Source organism: Oncorhynchus mykiss, chromosome 31, assembly GCF_013265735.2.
Source record: "Oncorhynchus mykiss isolate Arlee chromosome 31, USDA_OmykA_1.1, whole genome shotgun sequence".
Classification (NCBI taxonomy): Eukaryota; Metazoa; Chordata; class Actinopteri; order Salmoniformes; family Salmonidae; genus Oncorhynchus; species Oncorhynchus mykiss.
Window position 1 is genome coordinate 13,290,729 of NC_050571.1, and position 17,051 is coordinate 13,307,779.

General features: G+C 43.8%; 1 protein-coding gene across 4 annotated transcripts in view; it reads right to left on the reverse strand.

Annotated features, from left to right (window-relative positions):
- The window catches only part of LOC110504622 (transcription factor COE1-A-like), a 144,922-nt gene that overhangs the window by 104,252 nt on the left and 23,619 nt on the right, over nt 1-17,051 (reverse strand). The gene's annotated exons all lie outside the window — the stretch shown is intronic.

Here is a 17,051-nt window from a genome sequence, read left to right on the forward strand (position 1 = left end):
CATTGCCCTGGTGCAATGGCGACGTAACAAGAAGTGGGTTCTACGCCCGGGTAATGTAAATGTGTTTCTTGCAGCATTTACCACGGCCTATGGCCGACTTGAACTGTACACGCTCATGGAGCAGCTTCAGAGGCGGGTTCTTTACCACGACACAGACTCTGTGGTCTATGTAAGCAAACAGGGGGATTGGAGCCCCCCACTCAGCAACTATCTGGATGGTTTAACGCCAATTACATGGTTTTGTTCAAAAATCCTAGAGACAAACTACAAATTAACACTCTAGCTCAGCAGATGTACCCGGGAAGGAAATCCTACTTTATGGAGAGCTATGAGGACGCTACCAAAGCACCATTTTCTTATTTAATCGTGGATTTAAAAGCAAATACTCCAGAACACCTGAGGCTACGAACAGGTCTGTTCCCGTGGGAGTGGCCGGCTGCGTACATTCCTAAAAAGTAACCGCTATGTCTCTGCGTTTAAAAAGAAACCTGTCCCTCTTGAGAAGCCTAGTTGGGGCTACATCTAATGAACTGAAGGCCATCTTGGGTCACTGTTCTTCAGATCTCATATAATCCCTATGTGAGATTGCTTTGAATTTTCTCAAAGGACGCATTCCACTCACCCTGACCCAATTGAAAAAATTAAAGAGACAAAAGACAGCGATCAAACTCTTTGCCAATAAAAGGGCCAGTCTTCAAAAGAAAAGACATAGCATACAAAAGTCTGGGGGTTTTCTTCTACCTTTACTAAGTATAGCCGTGCCCTTCATCACCAGCCTTATCGCTGCCAGACGTGGGGGTTGAACACAGAGTGTGATGGCCAATAAAATGTATCTGGTGCCACAACAAGAGTTGGATAGACTTAAAATACAAGTGCAGGGTCCTGAAAATATCAGACAAACAGCGGAAAATGATTTGGATACGGCCATGAAGGATATTTTGAATCAAAAAGGGTTGAACCCCTATGGTAAGGTCCAAAAATACACAAACTTCTAAAAGATGACGAGCCTAGCAAGAGCCACGCCCCTGTAATGCCTGTACCTGTGAGCTTACCGTCTGAAGATCAAATGCCTGTTGAAGATAAAGTTACAGTGCCTTGCGAAAGTATTCGGCCCCCTTGAACTTTGCGACCTTTTGCCACATTTCAGGCTTCAAACATAAAGATATAAAACTGTATTTTTTTGTGAAGAATCAACAACAAGTGGGACACAATCATGAAGTGGAACGACATTTATTGGATATTTCAAACTTTTTTAACAAATCAAAAACTGAAAAATTGGGCGTGCAAAATTATTCAGCCCCTTTACTTTCAGTGCAGCAAACTCTCTCCAGAAGTTCAGTGAGGATCTCTGAATGATCCAATGTTGACCTAAATGACTAATGATGATAAATACAATCCACCTGTGTGTAATCAAGTCTCCGTATAAATGCACCTGCACTGTGATAGTCTCAGAGGTCCGTTAAAAGCGCAGAGAGCATCATGAAGAACAAGGAACACACCAGGCAGGTCGGAGATTCTGTTGTGAAGAAGTTTAAAGCCGGATTTGGATACAAAAAGATTTCCCAAGCTTTGAACATCCCACGGAGCACTGTGCAAGCGATAATATTGAAATGGAAGGAGTATCAGACCACTGCAAATCTACCAAGACCTGGCCGTCCCTCTAAACTTTCAGCTCATACAAGGAGAAGACTGATCAGAGATGCAGCCAAGAGGCCCATGATCACTCTGGATGAACTGCAGAGATCTACAGCTGAGGTGGGAGACTCTGTCCATAGGACAACAATCAGTCATATTGCACAAATCTGGCCTTTATGGAAGAGTGGCAAGAAGAAAGCCATTTCTTAAAGATATCCATAAAAAGTGTCATTTCAAGTTTGCCACAAGCCACCTGGGAGACACACCAAACATGTGGAAGAAGGTGCTCTGGTCAGATGAAACCAAAATTGAACTTTTTGGCAACAATGCAAAACGTTATGTTTGGCTTAAAAGCAGCACAGCTGAACACACCATCCCCACTGTCAAATATGGTGGTGGCAGCATCATGGTTTGGGCCTGCTTTTCTTCAGCAGGGACAGGAAAGATGGCTAAAATTGATGGGAAGATGGATGGAGCCAAATACAGGACCATTCTGGAAGAAAACCTGATGGAGTCTGCAAAAGACCTGAGACTGGGACGGAGATTTGTCTTCCAACAAGACAATGATCCAAAACATAAAGCAAAATCTACAATGGAATGGTTCAAAAATAAACATATCCAGGTGTTAGAATGGCCAAGTCAAAGTCCAGACCTGAATCCAATCGAGAATCTGTGGAAAGAACTGAAAACTGCTGTTCACAAATGCTCTCCATCCAACCTCACTGAGGTCGAGCTGTTTTGCAAGGAGGAATGGGAAAAAATGTCCGTCTCTCGATGTGCAAAACTGATAGACATACCCCAAGCGACTTACAGCTGTAATCGCAGCAAAAGGTGGCGCTACAAAGTATTAACTTAAGGGGGCTGAATAATTTTGCACGCCCAATTTTTCAGTTTTTGATTTGTTAAAAAAGTTTGAAATATCCAATAAATGTTGTTCCACTTCATGATTGTGTCCCACTTGTTGTTGATTCTTCACAAAAAAATACAGTTTTATATCTTTATGTTTGAAGCCTGAAATGTGGCAAAAGGTCGCAAAGTTCAAGGGGGCCGAATACTTTCGCAAGGCACTGTATGCATGACATGTTAACCCATGTTCCGGCACGTAACAGGAAAAATGTTAGATAAATTATGAACAAGATAAAAGACTCAAATGGGGCCGCTACTTGGAACGACAAAGGAGAGTTTATCCTTCAGGGCTCTGTTGTCAGGGGTTCACATATGCCTGACTTGCTTAAAAGTACCACATCGGCCCACAAGGTTGCTGATGACAGAAGACCTCCAGGGTGGCTTCAGTTTATTAAGGCCCTGGCCATCCTCAACATTCCCCTCTCGGGTGTACCCAACTCTAAGCTTCGTCAACAGATTCACGCTTTAAAACAAAAACCTTCAACGAGATACAGCACCCCTAAAGATGCCCCAACCACCCCGCCTCCCTATGAAATGAATGATTATAACTCATTTACCCCCTGAACGCCTCCGGACCTTTTCCTAATCCCGACCTCTCTGGGTGGTTAGACTTTGGAATGACTTTTGAATGACTATGATTCAATACATTTTATTTGAAAAATTAAGCAATTTAACATTTGTGGCATTCTTGAAACATTTGACGTGAGCATACGCCTTGATTACGCGGTCTTAAAAGGACACACATTTTAACACTTTTGATATTTTCTAACAAAACAAGCTACAACGTTATCATTACTTCTTAAATCATCCTTATAAAGAGACATAACATCTTCAAAAGAAACTCCCCGGGCTCTTTGGCATAGGTAGAATACACAGTGGTGACCGCATGTAGTGGAAAAGTTATCTTGCACTTGTTTGATGCTGTAGTATAACTTAGAGCCGTTTTTGGTCCAAAATTATTTAAAAGATTTGGGTAAATGTGAAAAAACGGGGGGAAAGCCATAGGAATCAATGTCACAGCTAGCCAATGTTCACCCGGCATGTGTTTAGGATGGGTATTGACAATAAACATGGCAGGCCACTCCGGCCATTTCTCAATGGGTAATTTATCACAAGCCAACACTCCACAAAATTGTTTTCCAATTAGTCGGCTCATGACTCCTTCCAACTCTTGGGTATTCATGTCTTTGCTCAACGATCCTTAATAATAATCCACTAAGACCTGTCTTCGGGTATTCACTTCCAAGATTGAATCAGAGCATGCATAAACAATCATGCTAACGGTACAGGCTAAAGGTGTACGGAAACGCATTTCCAGCCTGAGGTTACCTTGGGACACCACCAAAAGATTTCCTGAAGTGTCATCATCAGGTGTTAAATTGAAAGCATACAATGTGTAACCCTCTGCAAAATCATTTCTGTCAATAGGTAAAGAGAGATATTTTAGATGCCTCCGGGTAGCCAGGAATAGATTGTAAAATTCTCGCACAGATATGTTTTTATTAAATTGCGGTTGGAAAGCCTTAGCAGGGACCTGACGTCCGTCCTGACAGAGAGCTACATACTCTGCATTGAAGTGTTGAAAATTAAATGGGTTTTTTATTTAAGGTGCCAGTATTAGAGGAGTGAATCAACCAAACCTATAACCATGTATCGTGGTAAAGGGCCTAGAAACAGGTTTTCTTGACTGCAGATTCTACTGCCCACAGGTATGCTAAAGGTTTTCATGGTAATTCTTTGGAGAGGGTAAAGGGCATGTCCTTTCATCAAAGCCTGTGAGTGACCCAGACGAACTGCCGGAGATACAGACACTTTTTCCCCCAACACTTTTAAACTAAAGTCCCCGTCCTGGGCAGACATTAGGCAAAACTCATCCTTGGCCCTGGTTAATGTTAGTCTTAAATCAACCGAATTTAAGAGTAAATGTTCTTGAAAGAAAATGTCAGAGTGTATAGGGCCTAGCAGATGAAACTCTCGAGATTCGGGCACAGTAGCGAGCGCGTGGCTCCAGTCCTTTGTTTGCACCGGTGGATGGGTCTGTCGATTCCATAGAGACTCCTGCAGTATCCTTTCTAAACAGCCGGGCGCTGAATTGTGTCTTGAGAGTGTCTTCGGAGTAGTTGAGTAAACACTCCATGATGGCCCTATAAGGGTATGTGGCACTGCTTTGACTGATTAGATGTTCACCCAAAGGCACATCCACTTGGGAGAAGATGGTGGCCACTGGGTAATTAATGAGACTCACTTTGGCATCGTTTGCAATATTAGTACCATCTCTTTTGGTCACTTTTAGACGCAAATGCACCAAGGTGTTGTTGAGGTCCAGATAGTTGTCACCGTGGCCTGGTATGAAAAATTATATGGGACCGTTGTCTGTAATGGCAGAGAGTGGGGCTATCTCCACATAACTGGACCTCTCTATTGAATGCTGGGTTAAGGGAGCCATGAAAAGATTGAGCTCTGACTTTATAGCTTCAGAGGACATGCAGTGTAAAAGAGCCATGGTGCTTGTTCTTTTAGAAAATACTTCTGAGTATTATTTTTACCGTTTTTGGTCCAGACCTCCTCACTTTACCCCGTCTTTGACTTACTGAGTTTCTTTTAACTGTTAACCTCCACTTTTTAGGGGAAAGCCTGCGCCTTATACCCGGAGGTCTCTTTTTTGGTCTTCGAGACAACATCATCAGCCCCGAGCCTTCTTGACGCTCGACATCTGGTGACGCCTTTCTGGTCATAGCATTGGCTACAACCTCACTTACTATATTTTTTGCTGCTGATTTTAAATGTGGTTTGGCTATGCTGAGGACTCTCTTCATAAACGGTAAAACCATCCTAAAGAGGTTACGAAATATACCTCCTATCCCCGAACTGTACATGGTTGGGGATCTATAATAGCCGGGTAACCCATTACCCACTTGATCAACATAGTATGAGACATAACGGTTAGGGTCGAGATGTCAGTGTTCCATAACCCTTTTTAATTCATTTATATTATGTATATAAAATATATAATACTAATATTATATATGTCGATAGGTTTTGGTGGGTCTAAAGTGGACTTTTACAATCGTTTTACCATAAGTAAATTCGATGATTTCGTTCTGATCCGTTTTAAGCTCAACAAGAATGTTTTCAATATATTTATTGCGTAGTGTGGCTTGTCGTAGGTGACAGTGACTATGTCCCCATCCTTTCCATCTGTATGAACTGTTTTCAGGAGTGGCACACAGCTGTCTCCGACCCTTTGATAGGATATGATGTCGGTATACACAAATATGTTGTAAAATCCTGCATGTATATCCGCAGGGAATGGGAATAATTTATCTTTCACATACGTCCATTTATTGGAACCCATCCCCAACATGTAGGCTAAATTACCGCCGGTCTTTATCCCCTGGCAGCATCTCCTGAGATTTGTACACGTTTATGTATAGGGTTGTAGATCAGGAATATTTCCATATTGTTCAGTGTTAGGGGTTCATTCAACTCGGAGACGATCCTGTCGACGGTTCTATAGAACCCTTTTTTAACCTTAATAAGTTTCGCAGGTTCCAATAACTTTTTGCAATAAAAATCACGGTCCTTAGGCTGTGTACATGTAGGGGGTGTCGCGGGTCTTGCCAGGGGGGAGTAGAATGTTGGGCTGCGAGGCATAGAGTCCTTAGGGTCTGGCCCCCATGATGTTTCGGAGTCCTGGTATGTGGTAGGAATATCCATGGTATATGCGTAAGTGAAGAACTGTAGGTTTTAAGGACCCTCCTTTTATTGTTGAACCAGTCCTCTGGGTATCAGGGCGTGGTTAACGCAGCCGTGTACTTAGTTTTCTCCGGGGGATGACCCTTCTGACGATGTACCTTCTTGGGGCTCCTTTGAATCATAATCCTCTGGATAGCAACATAGAGCATAGAGCATAGTAACCGGAAGGATGCAAGTTCAAACCCCCGAGCTGACAAGACACTAATCTGTCATTCTGCCCCTGAACAGGCAGTTAACCCACTGTTCCTAGGCCGTCATTGAAAATAAGAATTTGTTCTTAACTGACTTGCCTAGTTAAATAAAGGTAAAAAAATAAAAAAATGCACTTCATTATCTGAATAATGCTCTGTCGCTGTTGGCTCTGTACAAACAACTCGAACATTTTCAATTCCATTAAATCCCAACTTTTAAAAGGAATAAGCATGCGCAACCTAAAATCCCCAGTCAGGCCTCCATCAACCTAAAATCCCCAGGCAGGCCTCCATCAACCTAAAATCCCCAGGCAGGCCTCCATCAACCTAAAATCCCCAGGCAGGCCTCCATCAACCTAAAATCCCCAGGCAGGCCTCCATCAACCTAAAATCCCCAGTCAGGCCTCCATCAACCTAAAATCCCCAGGCAGGCCTCCATCAACCTAAAATCCCCAGGCAGGCCTCCATCAACCTAAAATCCCCAGGCAGGCCTCCATCAACCTAAAATCCCCAGGCAGGCCTCCATCAACCTAAAATCCCCAGTCAGGCCTCCATCAACCTAAAATCCCCAGTCAGGCCTCCATCAACCTAAAATCCCCAGTCAGGCCTCCATCAACCTAAAATCCCCAGTCAGGCCTCCATCAACCTAAAATCCCCAGTCAGGCCTCCATCAACCTAAAATCCCCAGTCAGGCCTCCATCAACCTAAAATCCCCAGTCAGGCCTCCATCAACCTAAAATCCCCAGTCAGGCCACCATCAACCTAAAATCCCCAGTCAGGCCACCATCAACCTAAAATCCCCAGTCAGGCCACCATCAACCTAAAATCCCCAGTCAGGCCTCCATCAACCTAAAATCCCCAGTCAGGCCTCCATCAACCTAAAATCCCCAGTCAGGCCTCCATCAACCTAAAATCCCCTGTCAGGCCACCATCAACCTAAAATCCCCAGTCAAGCCTCCATCAACCAAAAATCCCCAGTCAGGCCTCCATCAACCTAAAATCCCCAGTCAGGCCACCATCAACCTAAAATCCCCAGTCAGGCCTCCATCAACCTAAAATCCCCAGTCAGGCCTCCATCACGAATGTTTTGGTTGCGGGTTTCCTCATTGCTGATATAGAACTCCATGCAGCCATAATGGAAGTCCATTCTTTCTTTGTATTTTCACCCTGTGAAATACTCTTCCTGAGGAGTCAGGGGTACCTTCCCAACGGGTTTCGTAGCCTGTGAACAAGCTATACCCCTTGGTGATAAGTCTCAGTTCGGGACACAAAACCTTGCAAAAAAACGTCCAGAATTCAACCCCATAGTCCACTCCTAATGTCTGGTCGGTATATTCTTCTCCTTCGGCTACTGTATAGAGGTTCACTCTACAGGCCAGGTAATCAAACTGATACCCCCATTGCTGTCCATTAGACATCAGCACTTGATCTTTCAGCGTAGTTGCGGGCAGTATCTGGGTTCTATACACACTTAGAAACCGCTTTTTTGGCGCATCGTATATTGTGGCTTTATACTTGGCCCTTTCTCTATGTTTCAGCCGTGGTCCTGCTTCCGTTGTTACAGTCATCACAGCTTTGCCACTGATCACAAAATCCATGTTAATTTAAAAAATCTTGTTTACTGTTCTGGGGTCGCATGTCTTGTTCTGGACTTTATTTATAATGCGTCTGCCACAGCCAATACCCCGGACATTCCTGCTTCATAGATAGCAACCCTAAGAGCAATAAACCATGTCTTACCCTTCCTTACTCTTCCTTACCCTTACCTGAGTCTTAGACAGAACCCATCACTCTACCATGTCTTACCCTTACCTGAGTCTTAGACAGAACCCATCACTCTACCATGTCTTACCCTTACCTGAGTCTTAGAGAGAACCCATCACTCTACCATGTCTTACCCTTACCTGAGTCTTAGAGAGAACCCATCACTCTACCATGTCTTACCCTTCCTTACTCTTCCTTACCCTTACCTGAGTCTTAGACAGAACCCATCACTCTACCATGTCTTACCCTTACCTGAGTCTTAGAGAGAACCCATCACTCTACCATGTCTTACCCTTCCTTACTCTTCCTTACCCTTACCTGGGTCTTAGAGAGAACCCATCACTCTACCATGTCTTACCCTTCCTTACTCTTCCTTACCCTTACCTGGGTCTTAGACAGAACCCATCACTCTACCATGTCTTACCCTTACCTGAGTCTTAGAGAGAACCCATCAATCTACCATGTCTTACCCTTCCTTACTCTTCCTTACCCTTACCTGGGTCTTAGAGAGAACCCATCACTCTACCATGTCTTACCCTTACCTGAGTCTTAGAGAGAACCCATCACTCTCTCATGTCTTACCCTTCCTTACTCTTCCTTACCCTTACCTGGGTCTTAGAGAGAACCCATCACTCTACCATGTCTTACCCTTACCTGAGTCTTAGAGAGAACCCATCACTCTACCATGTCTTACCCTTACCTGAGTCTTAGAGAGAACCCATCACTCTCTCATGTCTTACCCTTCCTTACTCTTCCTTACCCTTACCTGGGTCTTAGAGAGAACCCATCACTCTACCATGTCTTACCCTTACCTGAGTCTTAGAGAGAACCCATCACTCTACCATGTCTTACCCTTACCTGAGTCTTAGAGAGAACCCATCCCTCTACCATGTCTTACCCTTACCTGAGTCTTAGAGAGAACCCATCACTCTACCATGTCTTACCCTTACCTGGGTCTTAGAGAGAACCCATCACTCTACCATGTCTTACCCTTACCTGACTCTTAGACAGAACCCATCACTCTACCATGTCTTACCCTTACCTGAGTCTTAGAGAGAACCCATCACTCTCTCATGTCTTACCCTTCCTTACCCATGTCTTAGAGAGAACTCATCGATTGCTTCTTGCTGTGTGATGTTGCACTAAAACAACACCATGAGACAGAGACAGCATTCTGTTTCAGCAAGAAGACTTCTGACCACCAGTCTAGGACAGAACTAAAGAGAAAGGGAGGGATAAGGTTATGGTAGTGTCATGATGTGGCCCTTTCTGGGTATAGATTGTGGCTTCCCCCTCTCTCACTCTCTCCTACACCCAGGTTCTGTTATTTCAGGTCATAAATTCCTGGCGGAGACTCTCTCCCCCTTTTCATGCAGAGAGAGACCACAGAGAGAACATGGGATTTCACATGGCCGAACTCCTATATCCCTAAAATAGGAAAATGAAACTATATGTCCACCTTTGAGAGAGTGGGAATGGTCTGTGGACACTTAAGGGACGGTTATGTTGAGTGTGTTTCATTTGGTGACCTAACAATAGACAGGAAACACACACAACTATAGTTGAAGTCGGAAGTTTACATACACCTTAGCCAAATACATTTAAACTCAGTTTTTCACAATTACGGACATTTAATCCTAGTAAACATTCCCTGTCTTAGGTCAGTTAGGATGGCCACTTAATTTTAAGAATGTGAAATGTCAGAATAACAGTAGATATAATTATTTATTTCAGATTCTTTCATCACATTCCCAGTGGGTCAGAAGTTTACATACATTCAATTAGTATTTGGTAGCATTGCCTTTAAAAAGTTTAACTTGGGTCAAATGTTTCGGGTGGCCTTCCACAAGCTTCCCACAATAAGTTGGGTGAATTTTGGCCCATTCCTCCTGATAGAGCTGCTGTAACTGGGTCAGGTTTGTAGGCCTCCTTGCTTGCACACACCTTTTCAGTTTTGCCCACAAATTTTCTATAGGATTGAGGTCAGGGCTTTGTGACGGCCACTCCATTACCTTAACTTTGTTGTCCTTAAGTCATTTTGCCACAACTTTGGAAGTATGCTCGGGGTCATTGTCCATTTGGAAAACCCATTTGCGACCAAGCTTTAACTGATGTCTTGAGATGTTGCTTCAATATATTAAACAAATATCATCCTTCCTCATGACGCCATCTATTTTGTGAAGTGCACCAGTCCCTCCTGCAACAAAGCACCCACACAACCTGAGGTGTTCTTCGGCTTGCTAGCCGCCCCCTTTTTCCTCCAAACATAATGAGGGTCATTATGGCTAAACAGTTCTATTTGTGATTCATCAGACCAGAAAACATTTCTCCAAAAAGTACGATCTTTGTCCCCATATGCAGTTGCAAACTGTAGTCTGGATTTTTTATGGTGGAGCAGTGGTTTCTTCCTTGCTGAGCGGCCTTTCAGGTTATGTCGATATAGGTACTCGCTTTACTGTGGATATAGATACTTTTTTACCTGTTTCCTCCAGCATCTTCATCTTTTTCTTATGATTGTCCCATGATGTCAAGCAAAGAAGCACAGAGTTTGAAGGTAGACCTTGAAATACATCCACAGGTACACCTCCAATTGACTCAAATTATGTAGATTAGCCTATTAGAAGCTTCTAAAGCCATGACATCATTTTCTGGAATTTTCCAAGCTGTTTTAAGACCCAGTCAACTTAGTGTATGTAAACTTCTGACCCATTGGAATTGTTATAAAGTGAATTATAAGTGAAATAATATGTCTGTAAACAATTGTTGGAAAAATGACTTGTGTCTTGCACAAAGTAGATGTATGTCACGCCCTGACCTTAGATTCTCTGTTTTTCTATATATTTTGGTTAAGTCAACGTGTGACTAGGGTGGGTACTCTAGTTGTTGTATGTCTAGGGTTTTTGTCATCTAGAATTTTGTATGTCTATGTTGGCCTGATATGGTTCCCAATCAGAGTCAGCTGTTTATCGTTGTCTCTGATTTGGGGATCATATTTAGGTAGCCATTTTCCCCATTGTTAGTTGTGGGATCTTGTCTATGTTTAGTTGCCTGTCAGAACTATTTGTATAGCTTCACGTTTCGTTTGGTATTTTGTTGTTTTGCTAGGCGAGTTTCAGTTTATACAAATTATGTGGAACTCTACTCACGCTGCGCCTTGGTCTCATCATTATGATGAGCGTGACAGAAGATCCCACCTAAAATGGACCAAGCAGCGTGTACAGGAGGAGTGGACTTGGGAGCAGATCCTGGATTGAAAAGGACCCTGGACGCAGGCCGGGGTGTATCGCCATCCTAAGGAGGAGATAGAGGCAGTGAAAGCGCAACGGCGACGATACGAGGAGACGGAGCAAGCACGAGAGGCAACCCCAATAATTTTTGGGGAGGGGGCACATGGAGACAGTCAGGGAGTCGAGTGAGGAACTCGGCGCAAGATTCCGGAGAGAGGTGCTTGCATTGAGAGCGCTGCAGAGGGGGCGTGCTGAGGTGCGTGTCATCAGCCCGGTGCCACCTGTACCGGTCCCACGCATCAGGTCTCCAGTGCGCTTTCACAACCCAGTGCGTCCTGTGCCAGCTTCCGGCACTTGCAGGGCTGGAGTGAGCATCCAGTTGTCCCAGCTCTGCGCTTTAGACCTCCAGTGCGCCTCCACAGTCCAGTACGTCCTGTGCCTCTTCCCCGCACTCGCCCTGAGGTGCGTGTCATCAGCCCGGTACCACCAGTGCCGGCACCACGCACCAGGCCCCCAGTGTGCCTTCACAGTCCAGAGCTTCTGTCGACAGTTCCCAGTCCAGAGCTTCTGTCGACAGTTCCCAGTCCAGAGCTTCTGTCGACAGTTCCCAGTCCAGAGCTTCCGGCGACAGTTCCCAGTCCAGAGCTTCCGGCGACAGTTCCCAGTCCAGAGCTTCCGGCAACGTTTCACAGTCCGGAACCTCCAGTGACGGTCCCCAGTCCGGAACCTCCAGCGACGGTCCCCAGTCCGGGGCCTCTAGCGACGAGCTGCAGTCCAGAGCCTCCGGCGATGATCCACAGTCCGGTTCCACAGAAGCGGAGGGATCAGCGTAAGGAGGGGGGGCTGCATCCAGAACAGGAGCCGCCGTCGAGGGTAGATGCTCACCCGGACCCTCCCCTATAGGTTCAGGTTTGCGGCCGGGAGTCCGCACCTCTGGGGGGGGGGGATTAGATTCTCTATTTTTCTATATATTTTGGTTAGGTCAGGGTGTGACTAGGGTGGGTACTCTAGTTGTTGTATGTCTAGGGTTTTTGTCATCTTGGGGTTTTTGTATATCTATGTTGGCCTGATATGGTTCCCAATCAGAGACAGCTGTTTATCGTTGTCTCTGATTGGGGATCATATTTAGGTAGCCATTTTCTCCATTGTTAGTTGTGGGATCTTATGTTTAGTTGCCTCTCAGCACTATTTGTATAGCTTCATGTTTTGTTTGGTATTTTGTTAGGTGAGTTTCAGTTTATTAAAATTATGTGGAACTCTACCCACGCTGCACCTTGGTCTCATCATTATGATGAGAGTGACAATGTCCTAACCGACTTGCCAAAACTATCGTTTGTTAACAAGAAATTTGTGGAGTGGTTGAAAAACAAGTTTTAATGATTCCAACCTAAGTGTAAGTAAACATCCGACTTCAACTGTATATCTCTGAATGTGTACATTTCTCAATTATGGTGTTTGCATCTAATTATCGTATAAATGAATGAGTAAAGATGAAACTATTTGTGAAATGATGTAATGTGATGTTAAACCTTTAATGTGAGAGAATTGTATTCCCTTTAAAGTTGAACTAAGTCATTGACCCGCTCTTGTGAGGCATCAGGCATCACAGAACCGCCATTTCTACTATTACGAATAAAAGTCCCTCTTAAGAAAATCCTCTTCGGACTAAGCAAACTCACAGCGTGCGAATAGTTTAGACCACGCATACCTCGGTGTAAGCTGAGGTGGCACAGGTTTGAGTACGAAGACTAAGCAAACCCACAGCGTAAGCTGTGATTGCAAATAGTTATTGAATTCCTAACCATACCACGTGGAGAATTGGCTACACAGCTGGAAATGGCTAAACTCTTAGACTATCGATCCCAACAGAATAAGAGCAAATCTTAGATACTAATAACTTGTCTGCAGCTAGAAATTATGTAAATCTGGGACGAGAGTACCGACAACCGCTGAAACATCTAGTCTATGAGAACATTTCTGAATGGTAATCTGAAGTATCCCTTCTAACCACGAAAGACTGATCTTCAGGGAAACAGAAAGAGAGGGAGAGACTCGGATGAACTCTCCAGCAGACTGACGATTCCAACAGAGATCACGACGACACATGGGCGTAAATATATATTGATTGCAATTATTCCAGAATGAGTGAGCGTTCATGTGCAAAGGATTAGCATTTCAATTAATATAATTATCAACTGTGTGTAGTGATCCCTTTTGTCTTTTCCCCTCTCTCTCAGTCCACACCCACTTCCCTTTATCCACCAAGCCGTCATATCAGCTTAGCCCACTAGGGAATCTTCCCTATCCTTGTAACCAATATCTGCTGTTTGTTTGTTTCTGCATTTCTGTGATTATTTAGTTAGTTAGTAAATAAATGATTTAGCCAATTGGTGTATGGATGATTTATAGTAAAGGCTGGGTTCGTGCAGGTAACCAACAATTTACTACGTTTGGAATGAGACTGACGTGAGGTAAAGAATATTTAATTAACAGAAGCCTAATTGACCAGTTATATTCAGAAAATTATAACTTTGTAATCTGAAGATTTTCCGTGGTTCCCCGACTTCCTAGTTAATTACATTTACATGATTAGTTTAATCACGTAATAATAATTACAGAGAATTTATTTGATAAAATAAGTCTTCACTTTTAATGATGCCAAAGACACAACAGTAGAAAGGAGGAGGAGAGAGAAGGAGAAGGTAGAAAGAGAGGAGAGAGGGAGGAGAGATGGAAGAGAGAGATGGAGGAGAGAGATGGAGGAGAGAGGGAGATGAGAAGATGTATATACTGATTTATGATAAGGGGGGCAGAACAGAACATCTAACTATCTCAGGTTGGCCTTGTTTCATCATAGACCCAGTCAGTATTAAATGGAACGTTGCGGCCCCACGAGCCTGTGGGGAAAACAACCTGTGGTTACCTTGGTTACCCAATTGGCTCACAGGAAAAAACTTGATCTTTTCAAAAGCAATTTACTTGTTGTCTGCTTGTTTTAGTCAATTACAAAACTAAATTTAAGAAAAGTACAACATCTCTAAAGATTACTTTTCAACATTGCCTGCTCTCGAGCATTCTCACTACTTAGAAAAATGTAATATTAGCCCCTTTTGACAGCTCTAACGTTAGCCACGTGAGTGCTAGCTAGCTACTAACCAAAACCAACAACACAAACAAACGGACTATAAAGCTACAAGTAGTGTGTGGAGTTACAAATTAAATTAAATATTAAATGTCTTACCTGTTATTAAAGGTTTTCCGTACTTGGACACTGGGTCCTCAAAATTTCACAGTCTCACACGCTGAATAGCCTGAAGCCACAGGGCTCATCTCGCAGGCTTTATTTCCCTACTGGGAGCAAACCGTTGGTCGGGATTTTTGACCTGGTTACATTGAACAACACAGCAGCTTTTCGGCATGTTTGGTTATTTCTCAATAACAACAAATTTACAATGAAGTTGTCTCTTTTACAGTGGGGGTCAATGGAAAACAATTTTGGTTTTCCCCAATTTGTGGGCGTGGTCGAGGTTAAGACATGAATACAGACTCGGCGTATGATCTTGATTCTAAAACGCTAAGCATTCTCATCTCACTGGGGACCCAACCCTGTATATTAACATCCTCCACACACACACACACGCACACACACACACGCAAACACACACATGCACACACATGCACACACACTCACGCAAACACACACACATGCACACACACTGGTCTAAAGGGAGTTAATTAGTGGTCCCTGTGTTGATCAACGCGGTAATCCGATCAGCTGCTAATCAAGAGTCAAACTAATTACATGTTGTTGGGTTTTAGTTCAGGTTTTCAGGCCAGTAATGTTACTATACTATACTGGGAGCTATCAGCTATAGGAGATGCATGGAGTGGATGGGGGAACTCTCTCTCCCTCCCCCTCCCTCTCTCAATCCAAATCAATTCAATACAAGGGACTTTATTGGCATGGGAAACGTGTTAACATTGCCAAAGCAAGTGAAGTAGATAATAAACAGAAGTGAAATAAACAATAAAAATGAACAGTAAACATTACACTCACAGACGTTCCAATTCTCTCTCTCTCTCTACCTCCTCAGTCATTTCAAGCACCAGTCCTTTACTCTCAAGTGTCACTTACAGAGTCAAAATGGGACTTGAGACAGACTCACAACTAGTGTGTGTGTGTGTGTGTGTGTGTGAGAGTCAGAGTGTAGTCAGTAACACCTCACAACTGTAAGTTGATTAGAATGTGATGGTCTGCTAAATGACCGTGTGTTGTATTGACTGAGTCAATACCATGGAGCAGCCGTAGGACCAGCTATATCTCTCCATTACAATGGATACTGTGATCAGTGATACAGTCACAGTCATTTCCTTAGGTTGTTTAGGGAGTGACAATACTAGTGTAGCTCTCTGCTCTCTAGTAAAGCACGCACACGCACACACACACGCACGCACATACACACACACACACACACACAAAGAACACACACAAAAAAAGACAGAGGCAGTAGAAGACAAAAACAAAAAAACACTGAACATTCCTACAGGGTCAAACAAACACATACAATACAAGAAAGAATATGTTAGGGTTTTAAACAGACCAGGTGGACAGATTGTAGTGAGGGCTGTCTGAGCTCTGAAATGAATGATCAAATACTTACTCTGCTCAGATTTGTACAGTAGGTTTATGTCTGTGTCTAAGAAGGCCCTGTTTGCCCGTTCCACTCTCTCTCAATGTCTCTCTGTTATTGTCTCTCAGACATAGACATCCGGGACAGATTATAGACTAGATGAATGTCTCTCTGTTTCTGTCTCTTTACACTGCCTGAACTCACCTCAATCAGTTAGTCTGTTCAGTTACCTCAGATGGGCTCTCAGACAGCACTCAGCAAGCCTGGAGGAAGGTGTGACAACTGAACAGAGATGCTGCCGCTGCCACTACCAGACACACACACACACACACACACGTCATGCCTCGTTTGGAAAGCAAATTGAGTGCATATTCAAGGGCACGCCTCAGAAAGAGAGAAATCAAGAGTCTCTCCAGGTGTTAGCAGCATTAGACAATCACACATCAGAAGAAAGGAGAGACATCAGTGATTTAAATAGTTATTGGATCTCGGACAGACTTAGAGAATTGGAACATTATTTACTAATTTAGGTCTGATACACCCCTTCATTCCCCAGCTCTGCTCTGGCCTGATACACCCCTTCATTACCCAGCTCTGCTCTGGCCTGATACACCCCTTCATTCCCAACACACAACACAAACACAATAAAGGTGAGAGGTAAAGTGAAAGAACAATGATTAAGGAGTGGACTTCAGAGAAGAAGAGTTTTACTTATAGAGAGAGCGAGAGAGAGAGCAAGGTTGGCTGGGATGATTTAAAACAGCCTCGACCTCCCAACTCTCACCTGTCAATCACAACTCTCCCCATCAGTCCCCCAGACCAAACACGTGCACTGAACTGCAGGTCATTGTGTGTGTGTGTGTGTGTGTGTGTGTGTGTGTGTGTGTGTGTGTGTGTGTGTGTGTGTGTGTGTGTGTGTGTGTGTGTGTGTCTGTGTGTGT